The sequence below is a fragment of the Pelodiscus sinensis genome, chromosome 1, assembly GCF_049634645.1.
Source record: "Pelodiscus sinensis isolate JC-2024 chromosome 1, ASM4963464v1, whole genome shotgun sequence".
NCBI classification, from domain to species: Eukaryota; Metazoa; Chordata; order Testudines; family Trionychidae; genus Pelodiscus; species Pelodiscus sinensis.
In genome coordinates this window covers 204,934,515-204,950,180 of record NC_134711.1, presented here as the reverse complement: position 1 = coordinate 204,950,180, position 15,666 = coordinate 204,934,515, and the positions used below count along the sequence as shown (strand labels likewise).

Genomic DNA, 15,666 nt, shown 5'->3' with positions numbered 1-15,666 from the left:
GTGTCTGGAATTTGATTGTTTCTCATAAAATGGAAAAGAAGGGGTTTGGTAGGAGGGACAATTATACTGTAGAATGACCATACAGGGCAGCAAGGGACAGCTGTAACCCCGTTGGGCCGGGAGGGGTGGAGAAAGGAACAGCTACCTACTATATATTTCAGAGAGTTTCTTTATTTGTCTGCTTTTCTGTGTGCCTGTCTGCGCCACTGCAGTGGTCATGGTGCTTTTCACCTGGCCCCATGCTGCTGCAGGGAAAGAGGGCTAGAGTAGTCCTCTCTCCCTGGGGCAGTCTGCATACTGAACTGATCCTCAGCTCCACCCCAGAGCAATGACTGAAATGAAGACAAACACGACTGATTTGAGTTAGGGACCCAAGCAATTAAAGTTGGGTGAGTTAGGGGATTTACCTAGTGGCTGATGGTTTTCAAAGCAGTGCAGAAATGTAACTACCTTTCCATTAATGTTAATTAAAAATGTTAGGTTAACAGCTCTGTTCCGCCTCTGAAAATTTGTCATTGTCTTCAGTTACGTTCTTAATTATCTTTCTGATCAACACTACTATGTTACTCTTGTACCAACCAGCCTCATACTCACTGCATTTATACTAACTACAGGCAAATTGACATTTCTTTCTGAAATAGAACTTTTATGTAAAACATAGTTTTTAATTTACTTCATACATATATAATACTGTGCTGGAAACAAAGGGTTTGTCACAGTATGTGTTTTTCAAAAGTGTTCTTTTCTTATGTAAGGAATTTGTACAAAATATATTATGTTTTTTCCTATTATGAATCCACACATTAAGGAAAAATCTTGAGGTTTAAAAATATATTCTAGAAAGGTAATCTAGGATAGAACCAAATGTCATGGAAATACTAGGCTTTGAATAACCTTATAGAAATAGTAGGTCTGCGGCTGGCACCAAGTTGAATGTTGATCTCCCTGGCCTTGTAGTATGCCTGATTCAGTTTGTTTGCTTTCATATATTACTACTGCTATTGGATCCATTCTCCTGCTTCTCCCATTTTTACAGGTGGCCCAGAGTTGTACTTGCACAGCCTCTTCTTTCAAAAGACCCACAAGATTCTCTATGTACTCCAAGCTGAAACATGTCTGGAGCATATTGTGATAAGTTAGACCTGATGAACTTTTAGATATCACTGAGTTTACTTGTTCTGCCAGCCTGAGTCCCCTATACCTTGTCTTGCTAGGGCTGGCACACAAGCCTTTTCCCAAGCACACAAGCAGAGGCACACCCAACTGCAGAATGAAGACACTGAGATCAGCTATGGGAAGGCTCCATTTTAGGAACTTGTCACAGTACCCACTAGTGCACCTCTCTTGAAGTGCAAACCCAAAATTATATGAAATTTGCCCCCCTCCCTCAATGTAGAGGAAGATGTGCACAACTTGCTGCCTCCCCCTAGTTGGAAATTAAATAAACTGGGTTACATTATTAACAAGTAATATATTTATTAACCGCAAAAAGTATGTTTTAAGTCATTACAGGGGTAGCAAACAGAACAAAGCAGATTACTAATACAAAGCATACAAACTAAAGCAATTGGTTACAAATAATAATCCTCTTCCTACTTATTGTTTTAGGTAGATTTCTTCACAGGCCAGCGTTCCCCACCTCCCTACCCCACTCTTTGAGTTGAAGTCCTTTTCTCCCCCCCCCCCCCCCCCCCAGTGTGTTCAAGTATCTCTTTGAGAGGGGAGGCGGAAGACAAGAAAATTGAAAACCTTGATTGTTTCCCACTACCCCTTATATAGGATTTTCATAAGGGGGATATCCTTTATTTGCTTTCCCCCCACCTCCCAATGGAATATTCAACAGTCCAAAATTGAAGTTAGTATCAGGTGTCCAGGTCACCTGACTTTGTACCATCACAGTATCCATGAGTCAGTGATAATATGGAGCATCTGCATGAAGGCCAAGCCATTTCTGGCCTTTTCATTGTTGTACCTGAAGTGTTAGCAAGAGGCATCATCCAAAGTGGCATAGTTGAAATACAGATACATAATCAGTATTCCATACTTCAGATTCAAAAATGATACATACATACAAGTAGGATAATCATATTCAGTAAATCATATCCTTTCCAAAGATACCTTCTGTGAATTACTTGCATAAAGTACATGTCATGGAGTGCAGTGTCTCACACACACAGCTGGCATGGGTTAGATAGGCCTATGAATGCAACAGTGGAGAGCTGCTCAATGTGCTCACCAATTTGAACAATCAGCTTAAAGCATTTAAAAAAATATGTAAAGCTTTAAAGGGAAAGGTGTTCTTCCGGTCTTTGCGACCCATGGGCAGTGGCATTCATTGACCAGAGTTTTCAGTGCTAGGCTTATGGGACAGCTGCTTTTGGATATTTAGGATGGACATAAGTAACATAGTGTCTATACTGGTGCTGGGCAATCTCAACACTGCTTAGGTTGGTGGTGTTACTGCGTTTCTATAATAGGGTGCCTACATTGGTGAGAGAGAAATTTAAATGTAGACACATGCACAACTGGTTTACATCAACCAGTCCTAAATTATGTAACCAAATAAGTTTTGTCCTCTTTTCAGTTTGATCAGGTGGTATAATTGGTGCATTAATCTTCCATTTGTTTTGAGCCATTGCTCTAGAATTGGACTATTCTTTTTTTAGTTGCGGGTTAACGGCAGCATAGGAACTACTTGCCAATGAGAAATTGTTTCATGATTTCTTTTTGTGTGACCATTTTTCTATGAAGCCTGGAAGGATTACCAAAGGATCATTTAGTAATAAATACTCATTAATTTGTGATATTTAGTTACAAAGTGCATCCCAGTATTTTCTAATAACTGGATGGAACTGATGAGAGACATTGGGCCTACAAATATACCCAAATTGTGAGCTCAACTGTAAAACTAAGTAAAAGTTCATAAGGTGTTACAATAACCTATAATAATAAATGTTGATGGGAAAATATATGAATGGGAGACAGTATAACTAAATTAGTCTGAACAAAAAAAAGGTTAAATTCTTATTAATTAGGATTGTGTGGGAATTATATTTGTTAAAACAGGAGATATAGGCACATAAGCAATGAATTAGTATGTCAGACACTAGGTTTAATTGGTGGAGAACATGAGAAGATGGACTGTTCCACCCATCTCTCCCTGTTGGGGTTCTTAAAAGTGATTTTATGGGGAAGTATAAAAGCAAAAACAATTGAAAGAACAGACAGAGGCTACTAAAGCAAGCTTCACATCATGGCTGTGACCCCAGGCCTTCATCATCTTGATCTGAAAAAATGTCCTGGCCAGACAAGGCTTGAAAGAGATGGGGGCCAGATAGCCCTTATCAGCTCTAGCTGAATCCTAAACCCTGCTTTGGATGAAAGGACTCCAGCAGCAACAGGAGCTTCTGCTTATCTCATCTAATCTTTACTCTTTTGTTCTAAAAAGGACAGTTATTACTGTCTTTGATACTACGTAAGGGACTGAGAACAGGCGTTTTCCTTATTATCGCCATCTCCAAGGGAAAAAAGTAATAAGGCTTTCTTTTTAACATTTCTTGTTTAGTGCTTTACGTTTCAAATGCTTTAACTATTTTTTTTTCTGTATCTATAATAAAAGGTTGGAAGGATTTCTGATGGTATTTGCCATACTAGAAAGTAGGATGAGTTCTCTGTACGCCAAACCTCAGACTTTGTTTAAGACTGTTTGCTGTTTATCAGTGGGTGGGTTGTATGAAAACCTTTGGCCCATTTATTCCTAAATTAATCTAAATTAATATGGCAAGTACCACTGAAACGACATCTTAGAGACATTTTAATTTATCATCCACAGGCTGAGATTGCTGTGCTTTTCCAGATCAAACTCCATTCTTCGGGGTTTTATCTGGATCCTTTCCCCAGAATGTCCTAAATGAACCTTCCTCCCCCCTATTTTATTAGGAAAATTATCTGCAAACACTGATTATAAACTAATCATTTTTAATAGGTTAGACTCCATTGCTTCGATACAAATTAGCCTTCTAGAAAAGTTGCTTTATACCAAAAAGCTGAAAAATATAATGCCTTAATTGAAAATACTTGTACCATATGAGAGGGAGCCAGTCACTCTTGATAACTAAGTAAGCTAGAAAAGTTTCTTTGCCAAACAGCCGGCCAACCATTTGCGAGGGCCATGGAATACCCTCTTTAAAGTGCTCTGTTTCATGGTTTGGATTCAGATCTTGATTATTTGCAGTGTGGAAAAATACTTATTTTATGTGTAATTCTGTCTCTTAAATAAGCTTCTTGGCTGTTAAAGATTTGAATTCCCAACTATTTTATAGAATTTGTTGAAAGGTTTTCTGGAGGAGTGACTTCTCAGAGTCTGGAAATTTTATAGCTAACACTTCACATTTGGCATATTTTACTTTATATACAGATTCTTTCCCAAATTCATGCATTTCTTTCAATACTAATATTAGGTGACTATTTGGTATAGATTAAAAGATTATATCCTCTGCCTATAAAGCTTTTCTGATGTGTTCCTGGAAGTTTTATGTCCTTGATATTGGCATTGTTCTGTATCATCTATGCAAATTGCTATATGGCCAGTGCAAAAAGTAAGGAGATGATGGACATCCTGCCTAGACCTTCTGTGTACTTTGAACAGAGAAAATGTAATCCCATTAATTTGCATAGCTACTTAATTTGCATAACTACTTTGGGACTGGTGTAAAGAGCAGTTATCTGTTTCAGAATCTAACGGAAGGGAGTGAATGTCCATATGGGACAGAACTTAGAAAGTTCCATTCTATTCAACCACAAGTTTTCTCTGTGTCAAATGATATTAGAGGAAATGGGTATTTTTTTGATCTGGCATTGTGGATGATTCCAAATTCTCATCAACCATTGCTTGATATTTGCCTGTCTTTGGTGGGCTCATGTAACTTTTGGCTGATGTATTGTAAGGACAGTAGTTATCATTCCACATACTACTTTCAAGAGGTATGTTTTTCCTGTCCATTTTCACTTCAGTGGTATTTCTACTTAGGTTACTGCAGTATAGAATACTGGAGTTAAATACAGTAGCACCTCAGAATTCTGAACACTGGGGTTACAAACTGACCAATCAATTATATACCTCCTTGGAACCAGCAGTACAAAATTAGGCAACAGCAGAAACAAAGCAAGCCCCAAAAGCCAGTACAGTACTTGAGTAAAAGTAAACAAGTTTAAAATGGGAGGGGCGGGGGGAGAGAAAGCAGTTGTTTTTTCCTGCATAGTAAAGTTTCAAAGCTGCATTCAAAGCCAATGTTCAGTGGTAAACTCTTGGGCCATGTCTGCACTAAATGGAAGATCACCGCTGCTGCGATTGTTCTTCCAGAGTTTGATTTAGTGCGTCTTAAGACACCCCTGCCAGCTGCTGTACTCCTGCTTGTGTGAGGAGTAAGGGAAGCTAATGGGAGCATTTTCTCCTGTTGGCCTCCCACAGTGGGGACGGTAGAGAAATGTGAAACATGGTATGCCGATTCCAGTTATGTAATTAAAGTAGGTTGAGTTGCATATCTTGCTTTGACGTTCCATATGTGTGTAGACCTGGCCTTGAAAAAATGACCATAAAGTTTTGGTAGAGTTACGAGCAATCTCCATTCCCAAGGTGTTTGTAACTTTAAGGTTCTGCTATTGCAGGAAAATAGAATGTTTTCCTTCACTTCAAAGTAGAGTTCTGTGGACTTAGCTCCAGGGTGGGCTTATAGATCATTGTTCTATATCTTTGGAACCGGTAGCATGTCTAGTTCCCTTGGTTCTCATGTGGATTAGTAAATTGACCAGTAGTCTGAGAGACTGTTCTTCCAATTTATGTGTCTGCCTGTCAGTTGCTTTTAGAGGGAAAGGAACCTGTTAATAAGGATGACTGAAGGTGTTATCAGAAAATAATTTCACCACTGTCGAAACAAATACACAAGGTGGACAAGCTCTCGTATACACTAGATATCTGTAAGATAACTAGTTTTTGTAGGTTCACTGTCTATTCCACCAAATCTGTAGCTTAGATACAGGAAGAGAAAATCTTGATATCTTCATGTCAGTATTCCACCATTATCGTATCAAACTGATTTCTCCTCTGGCACATTCTTGTGAGAGCACTGTGGTCCTTAAATAATGTAACTTATGTTGTTATAGCACTAGAGGCCAAGGAAAAAGTAAAACTATTCTTTATATATTTTCATTTACATTCTTACCCTTGTGAAGTCATATCACCACTCGTTTCTTAGAGAGAGATCTATAGAAGAACCAAAATAGAAATTTTTTTTGACTGATTATGTCTTTTCAGGGATTAATAATTAAGGTCAGAATTTCTTGGTCAAGATGTAGCCAAGGTCCACATTATAGAAGTAGTTGTAGTAGTAGTAATTTTTAATAATAAGCAAATAAAATGATTTACGGTCTCTTCAATATCACTTGGTAATCCCAATTTGACTAGTGATCCTCCTATAGACTAACCCTATACTCTTCTGTCCCACCCATAAAATTTAAATATTGAAGGGATTAACAGAGCATAAGCATATTCTTAGTACATGCTTTGAAGTTCAATTTGCATGTAAAGGAGAAATGAAGTTGAAGTAGAATTTCAGATATTCATTGTACTGTGAGGTTCACAAGGGGATTGAAGTGTTGTATGAGAAGGGATCCTAGAAATCCAAAGGCAGAATTTGCATTTTTACAATCTTTCATTATTATATTTGTGAAAAATAAAAACAAAACCAGATACCAACTATTGCCTAAATTTTACTGAAATGTAGGAGTGACCATATTCTCAGAGTATAAATGGGACACCGAGGGCTGACAGCTTTAGCCAAGGCACCTAGGGCTGGTCATTGTTGCTGTGTCTCTCCTGAATGTTATTCTGCACACCTTCCCCTCCCCCCGACATTACAGGGTACGAGCGTGCCCCACTTTTTTTTTTTTTTTTTCAAAATGAGCATTTGATCATTAATTGGCAAAAGCATACGGGACAAATGCCCAGTTTTGCCAAAAAAGTCAGGACACTTGGGACAGGGCTTTAAAATGGGATTGTCCTGGCCAAAACAGGAAATATGCTCAGCCTTGTTCAACTGATACCTCTGTATATTGTGAATAAGGAAACTAATGTCCAACATTTAATTTCAATTGTGTAAAAGCATGGATTTTTATGTTTCTGATAGAGATTTTTTTAAAATAAAAAAGTGATCCCTGTTTGTGAGCAGAAAAAGAAAAAAGCAGGGCTGAACAGGTTGTGAAGCAATATGTTCTTCTGTTCTGCATCCCCTAAAATAGGGGTCAATCCAGTTGCAATGAGTAGTCTGTATTAATTACAGAACGGAAACCAACAAGTAATGCATTTTCTATTCTGTGCCTTCTTTTTTCTTCATCTTCCCAACCTCACTACACCCCTCCCTCTCGTCAGTATGCAGTTCTGAAAAACTCTTAATGATTGATATGATAGCAGTGCTGTCATTCTTTTTAACAAAAGTCATTTTTGTTCTAGGTATTTTAATAGAGTCCCATTAGAGATGTATTGCTGACTGAAATATTGGTATGAAGGGCTCTCACTGAGCGGAGCCCAGGAATTAAGAAGTCAGAAAATCGGTTGCTGTATTGCAAAAGACCCTTATGTGACACAGAATCTCCTGATTGGGGGGATCATTACTGCTATTATGACTCGACTTGCGTAGGAATTTTAAATTTCATCTGAATGTCAGTAATAACCCTCTTAGCAAATTATCCTGAATAAAATCACGAAGGCATTTTCTATAATAGGTGTTGAATTACTGGATAGATTTGCTAATTAAATACTCTTTGTTCTGCTGCAGTTGACATTACAGGGTAAGAGCTTGAACAATTATTCTCAACAGCTGTACTTTGTTAAGGGAAAAATTAACCACAAAGTTTATTATTTTTTACACTTGAAGTTGGCAGATTTTTTTGAAATGTGCTTGAAAAAAATTCCATCATCCAATTGGTAATGAGAAGATATATATGCAGGTGTTGCTGTGAAATCAGATAACTGCAGACTGCCTTATTAATGAATTTAGTAAGCCTTAATAGCCTTCTGTTTTCTAGCTGTTGGCACTTGTAAGTGATCCTCTGTCATAATGGGTAATATTAACATACATGCCTGTTACCTGATGAACCTAACTTGTCTGTGACCCTCTTATAATTGGAAAATGTTCTTTGCATGGTCAAATTTTTTTGTTTAATAGGGGATAATCCTATCAGAAAGTGTGCTATTTTTCTAAGGTTACTGGGTTACATTATACCTGGGCATAAAAATCTTCCTAGACTTAAGATGTCTCATTTTTGTGTATGTGTTTAAACAAGGATTTCTATTTATTTTCACATTATATTAATGTTACCCCTTCTATGTAAGAATGCACTTACTTTGGATATTTTTATCCATCTTCTTTTTATTCAAGAAAAAGAACAAAACAGGAAAATTAAAATAATGGTGTTTGTTTGTGAAAGAAGTCTTGGCCCTTACATGGCAATATACATATTCATTATACTTTACAAACTTAAACCCTTGTGAGGGAAGTAGGTAGGTAAGCTGTGGTACAGCATCATCTGAGTCATACAGAAGTGAATAAGGGAAGTATTTGGGGATAATATGTGTGTGATGAAGTGGTTTTTATCCACAATAGTTTGTCTAAAGAAATCTGTTAGGGTATGTCTACACTACCACCCTAGTTTGAACTAGGGTGGTAATGTAGGCAACCGGAGTTGCAAATGAAGCCCGGGATTTGAATTTCCCGGGCTTCATTTGCATAAAGCCGGGCGTCGCCATTTTTAAATGTCCGCTAGTGCGGACTCCATGCCGCGTGGCTACATGCGGCACGGACTAGATAGTTCGGACTAGGCTTCCTAGTCCGAACTACCGTTACTCCTCATTTCACGAGGAGTAATGGTAGTTCGGACTAGGAGTCCGCACTAGCGGACATTTAAAAATGGCGGTGCCTGGCTTTATGCAAATGAAGCCCGGGAAATTCAAATCCCGGGCTTCATTTGCAACTCCGGTTGCCTACATTACCACCCTAGTTCGAACTAGGGTGGTAGTGTAGACATACCCTTAGTCTTTAAGATCCCACAGGACTCCTCGTTGTTTTTACAGATACAGACTTATATGACTACCCCTCTCTGACTTAACCCTGTTATGTTTTAGAACTTCTAATTGTGTTTGATTGGCATATCTGACAGTGTTGTTTCTAAAATATGTAATGCTGTGTTTATAGTAGACATTTTATTACACTGAAATTTTTACCACTACAGTATTGTAATCCACTTGTGGTAGCAAAGGTCAGATGTAGACTGGAATGTGCAGTGGAGATGGGCTTGTGTTCATTGTGTTCAGGTTGGTTATTCCTGTATGTTAGCTGGGAAGAAGTTTGTTTCTCTTTATTGTTATAGGATTCAAAGACTTGAGGTTGGATTTGAAATGTAGAAAAGAGATGTGTTTTTAACAGGAGTTATTAGCTGGGAAGTAGTGGTTGTTAATGACTGGGTGTTAATTTTGTGTTAGAATTAAGGTTGCATGTGAACCATTAATTATGCATTTTCAAACTTGCAAAAATATTTTACTTTAATTTTGCTATAGAATTTCATATCTATCAAATGTATTTTCTCATCTAACTGACATTTTAGTATAATCTTTTTTTCCCTTTTACTAGTACTCTCAGCACTTTCATGTAAGGTGTGTGTATTAGGGATGTTAAAAAGCAGTTAATTGGGTAACCATGTAACCACTAAAAATCTTAGTGGCTACATGCTACAGGCTCCCCAGTGTGCACCAGGAGCCAGCTCCCAGCCCCGCTCCTAGGGAGCTGGCTTCCTCCTCTCACTGCAGACTCTGCTTAAAGAGCCAGCAGCACAATGTGGCAGCTAACTTCCTGGGATCCAGTGTATAACTCTTACAGAATCCAATAAGCTCATGCTTATTAGTTAACTGTTTAAATGATTACATTATTACATCGCTAGCGTGTATATGGTTGTGGTTTTTTGTTGTTGTTGAGAGGTGTCGGGGAATCTTGTTATTTTTTTATCAAGTTGTTTAGAAAGAGTACGGTTACCCCTCTTTTGTAGAACTACTGTTCTTTTCTTTGGGATTGATTTTTTTCATATATTATGTTAACCATCATATCTTTCTCTCAAGCGAATTAGATAGCAATTTTGTGTAAGAGAAAATATAACTGGTATATTAAAAATCATGCTGAATAATTTATAGTTCAGTTGCTGTCAAATTGGGAGAAAGCATGAATGGCATACCAGAGAAAACCTTTCTGGGTTCCATGCTTGAGGAGATTTTCATTAATGACTTTGAGGACAGAATACAGTGTGGCAATCAAGTGTGCTGATATTACAAAACTGAGAGAAATTGCAAATGCTTGGGGAGAGTGAAAATAAAGCTTTCTTGATAAATTGGAGAAATAGATTAAAATCAGTTTTGATTCAGAAAAGATCCTTGTTTAATAGTTCATGTAATAGTGATAAAATATACAAATATGAAATAAGGGAGATTTGTATAGGCAGTAGTTTCTCAGATTTCAAAGTTTAATAATCAGAAAAAAGTCAATTCTACAATAGTCATTCTGCCACCTTTTGCCATATCTCCCTCCAAAATTGCAAGAGCTATATTCAGTTATTCAAATAAGTACAGAAATTATTTTGCCCCACTCAGCACTAGTTGGCTTGTAATTTGGATACAGCATGTTGTTAAAAGAGTTAAATTGTAAAAAGTTTTATTTGAAGAGCTCACAGAGAAGAGGTTTTTTTAAAAGAGGTGATAAAAAGTTTAAAATAGAAGACAAAATAATCAAGCACTCATATTTGCTGTAAAAAAGTTTGAGACACACAACTCATATAAATTACTAGAGGATTTACCTGGCAATATTCCAGATGTGGCTTCACCAGTGCCGAATAAAGGGGAATAATAATTTCTCTAGATCTGCTGACAGTGTTCCTCCTAATGCAGCTTAATATGCCATTAGCTTTCTTGGCTACAAAGGCACACAGTTGACTCATATCCAGCTTCTCATCCACTGTAATTCCCAAGTCCTTTTCTGAAGAATTACTGCTTAGCCAGTTGATCTCCAGCCTGTAGCAGTGCTTGAGATTCTTCTGTCCCAAGTGCAGGACTCTTCATTTGTCCTTGTTGAACCTCATCAGATTTCTTTTGGCCCAATCCTCCAATTTGTCTAGGTAAGAAAGAGGTATGAAATAAAAAAAGTTTAGGAACCTGAAGTTCCTGCATGTTCAGACGTGTTCCTTTCATCATAAGAACATAAGAATGGCCATACTGGTCAGACCAAAGGTCCGTCTAGCCCAATATCCTGTCTGCCAACAGTGGCCAGTGCCAGGTGCCTCAGAGGGGGTGAACCGAAGACCATGAATAAAGCAATTTGGCTCCTGCCATCCTTCTCCAGTCTTTGGCAAACAGAGGCCGGGGCACCATTCCTTACCACCTGGCTAATAGCCTTTTATGGAGCTAACCTCCATGAATTTCTCTACCTCTTTTTTAAACTCCGTTATAGTCTTAGCCATCACAGCCTCCTTTGGCAAGGAGTTCCACAGGTTGACTGCACTGTGTGAAGAAGAACTTAATAAGTTTTAAACCTGCTACCCATTAATTTCATTTGGTGTCCTCTAGTTCTTATACTATGGGAACAAGTAAATAACTTTTCTTTATTCACCATCTCCACACCACTTGTGATTTTATATACCTCTAGTATATGCCCCCTCAGTCTCCTCTTTTCTAAACTGAAAAGTCCCAGTCTCTTTAGCCTCTCCTCATGTGGGACCCGTTCCAAATCCCTAATCATTTTAGTTGCTCTTTTCTGAACCTTTTCTAATTCCAAAATATCTTTTTTGAGGTGAGGATACCACATCTGTTCACAGTATTCAAGATGTGCTCGTACTATAGTTTTATATAGTGGCAGTAAGATATCCTTTGTCTTATTTTCTATCCCTTTTTTAATAATTCCTAGCGTCTGATTTGCTTTTTTGACTGCTGCTGCATACTGCATGGTCCTTACTGCTATATGCTTATTAGAGTATGGAATTACTATCCATAGTGATTTTATGGAACATGTTGATTCATTTAAGATTTTTACTTCCTTTGATTCTACATTATCTTTCACACATAGTGCCACTCTGCCACCCGCATGACCTATTCTGTCCTTCTGATATATTTTATATTGTGTCCCACTGATTGTCCTCATTCCACCAGGTTTCTGTGATGCCTATTATGTCACTCTCCTCCTTTAATAGTAGGTACCCTAGTTCACTCATCTTATTATTTAGACTTCTAATATTTGTGTAGAAGCACTTTAAAAAATTGCCACTGTTTATTTGTCTGCTCTTCCCTGATGTATTAGATTCTTGTACATGTGATTGTTTCTTGTCTGATCTGGACCATACTTTATCGCCTCCTCTCTTTCTGACTAAAACCTAGACAATCTCCATCTATGGATTTTCCTCTAAGGGAAGTCTTGGTCCAATCCATGTGCTCGTCCACACCAATCGGCTTTCCCCCATCTCTAGTTTAAAAACTGCTCTACGACCTTTTTTAATGTTTAGTGCTAGCAGTCTGTCTCCACCTTGGTTTAGGTGGAGCCCATCCTTCTTGTGTAGGCTCCCCCTCTCCCAAAAGTGTCCCCAGTTCCTAATAAATCTAAACCCCTCCTCCCTACACTATTGTCTCATCCATGTATTGAGACTTGAAGATCTGTCTGCCTACCTGGCCCTGCATGTGGAATAGGAAGCATTTCTGAGAATGCCACCATAGAGGTCCTGGATTTCAGTCTCTTTCCTAGCAGCCTAAATTTGGCCTCCAGGATATCTCTCCTACCCTTCCCCATGTCATTGGTACCTACATGTACCACAACCATTGGCTCTTCCCCAGCACTACACATAAATCTATCTAGATGCCTCGAGAGATCCACAACCTTCGCACCAGGCTGGCAAGTCACCATATGGTTCTCCCAGTCATCACAAACCCAACTATCTATGTTTCTAATGATCGAATCACCCACTACTAACACCTGCCTCTTTCTAACAGCTGACGTTCCCTCCCCCGGAAAGGTATCCTCAGTGCGAGAGGATACCATAACATCCTTTGGAAGGAGGGTCACAACTATGGGATGGTTTCCCTCTGTTCTCAGTGACTGCTCTCTTCCCCTGAGCCTTTCATCCTCCTTAACAGCACTGGGGCTGTCAGACTGGAGGCGGGACGGTACTACAGTGTCCCGGAAAGCCTCATCAACGTACAAGCTCCTCCAGGTCAGCCACCCTGGCTTCCAAAGCCCGAATTTGGTTTCTGAAGGTCAGTTGCTCCTTGCACTGGGTGCACACATATGCCACCCACTCACCAGGCAGGTAATCATACATGTTACACTTGACGCAATAAACAGGATAGCCCCCACTCTGTTGCTGGGCTTCTGTCTGCATTTTCTCCTATAAATAAATTTGATTATAGACAGAGTTTTTATTTAAGGGTATGTCTAGACTACATGGCTCCGTCGACGGAGCCATGTAGATGAGTTTACTAGACATAGGAAAATGGAGCGCGATTAAAATAATTGCAGCTTCATTTACATCAAAGTAACTAGCGCCCTCTAAGCATCCTGTCTAAACTCCCCTCTCAAAACTCCCTTCTGTTAGCAATCGCCCTGGTCGCCCCCTCGCAGGGTTTATAAAGCTCTGACCTTCCTGATAGCTCCTCCCTCTGGCTACAGCTCAACCAATGAGCAGAGAGTTTTAGATTTCAAATCCTAATTAAGGCTCACAGCTTACAACTACCAGCCTGGGCACACGGTCTTTCAAAACAAACAAACAGCTCAGCACTTAAAACTCCAAACAAACAGACAAACACAAGCCCAGAACCCACAAACACAAACACCCACACACTCCAGTCAGCCACTTATCCCAATCATAGAATCATAGAACCATAGAGCTGGAAGAGACCTCAGAAGGTCATCAAGTCCAGCCTCCTGCTCTAGGCAGGACCAACCCCAATTGAATCATCTCAGCCAGGGCTTTGTCAAGCCAAGACTTAGAATCTCCATCCCTAGAGGTTTTTACTACCTCCCTAGAGAACCCATTCCAGTGCTTCACCGCCCTCCTAGTGAACTAGTTTTTCCCAATATCCAATCTAGACCTTCCCCACTGTAACGTGAGACCATTGCTCCTTGTTCTGCCATCTGTCACCACTGAGGACAGCCTCTCTCCATCCTCTTGGGTACCTCCCTTCAGGAAGCTGAAGGCTGCTATCAAATCCCCCCTCACTCTTCTCTTCTGCAGACTAAATAAGCCCAGATCCCTCAGCCTTTTCTCATAGGTCAAGTGCTCCAGCCCCTTAATCATTTTGGTTGCCCTCTGCTGGACCCTCTCCAATGCGTCCACATCCTTTTTGTAGTGTGGGGCCCAGAATTGGACTGGACTTTCTTCTATCCCACAAGATGTCAGGACTTTTAGCTCATTCTGAGTCTGTCTGTCAGCAATCAGTGCCTTCCATTCTCTTACAGAAGGCAACTCTATCTTTATTTATGCAACAATAATTACATTGCTAAAGTAATTATATTGGACATTGGTGAGGCAATGATCTCAGGCCCTTTCCGTTGCTTTTAAATAATCATTATACCTTACTTCAGGCCTCTTATGCAGTTGCAGCTGTGAAGACAGCAGTATTACAACTGCATTCTTGCACCCCCCCCCCCAACCTCCTTCTGTGTGAATACTTCTTACCAGTCACCCACAAACTCAGAAAAAATGCAAGCTAATTACCTGTAATTGGAGGTTCTTTGAGATGTGTGGTGCCTATTAGAGATGTGAATTGGTAACTGGTTAACAGGTACCTGGGAGCAGCCTCCCCAACCACGTGTGGAGAGCTGCTCCAGACCTGGGGGTAGCTGGACTCCCAGCCCAGCAGCCCTCCTCTCCCACTCTACCTCGTACAAGCCTACTGACTCCCATCACGCACAGGCTGAGGGCGAGCAGCCCCCTGGGGCTGAAGCAGCCTCTAACCACGGCATGAGAGCCACTCTAGCCTGGCTGTGGTGAGCAAGGGGGCCATTTTAGCCCACTGGGCTGGAATATCCCTCCCTGCCCCGTTTAATCAGTTATCTGATTAAACTTAACATTTAACCTGTTGACTAATTAAACAAGATTTTTACATCCCTGTTCCCTCTCTGCATTCCATTGGCCACCATCCTTCCTGTCTGCTTTAGATCTTTTCTAATTTGTGGGAAGAGGAGGAACTGGAAAGGCATCGGCCTGTGCGGTGCTTACTGCCCTGGGTTTACCGTATGAGGAGAGCAACTATACAGCTGAGGACCAGCAGACACTATTTGGTATAAATCTTTGGACTCAGATGCATGGAGTGTGTGGGCACCTGTGTATGCAATTCACATTAGGACCGTGCATCTCAAAGAATCTCCAATTAAATGTAAGCAAGCGTTAGAGATGTAATAGTGTAGTTGTTTAACTGATAAGCAAAAGCTTATAGGTTAATGCTATAGACTACACACACACGCATACATTTTATTAGCAGGCTGGTCAGCAACCTAGCTCAGTCCTGGCTTGTGCCGGGTCTGGGACCAACCTCTACTGTGGCTCTGCATTTAACGTGTATTAGGAGCTAGGCTGGCAAGCAGCTTG

At 39.8% G+C, this 15,666-nt stretch overlaps 1 protein-coding gene across 3 annotated transcripts in view; it reads left to right on the top strand.

Moving 5' to 3' along the window:
- POLA1 (DNA polymerase alpha 1, catalytic subunit) overlaps window positions 1–15,666 on the top strand; it is a 317,285-nt gene that overhangs the window by 105,168 nt on the left and 196,451 nt on the right. The gene's annotated exons all lie outside the window — the stretch shown is intronic.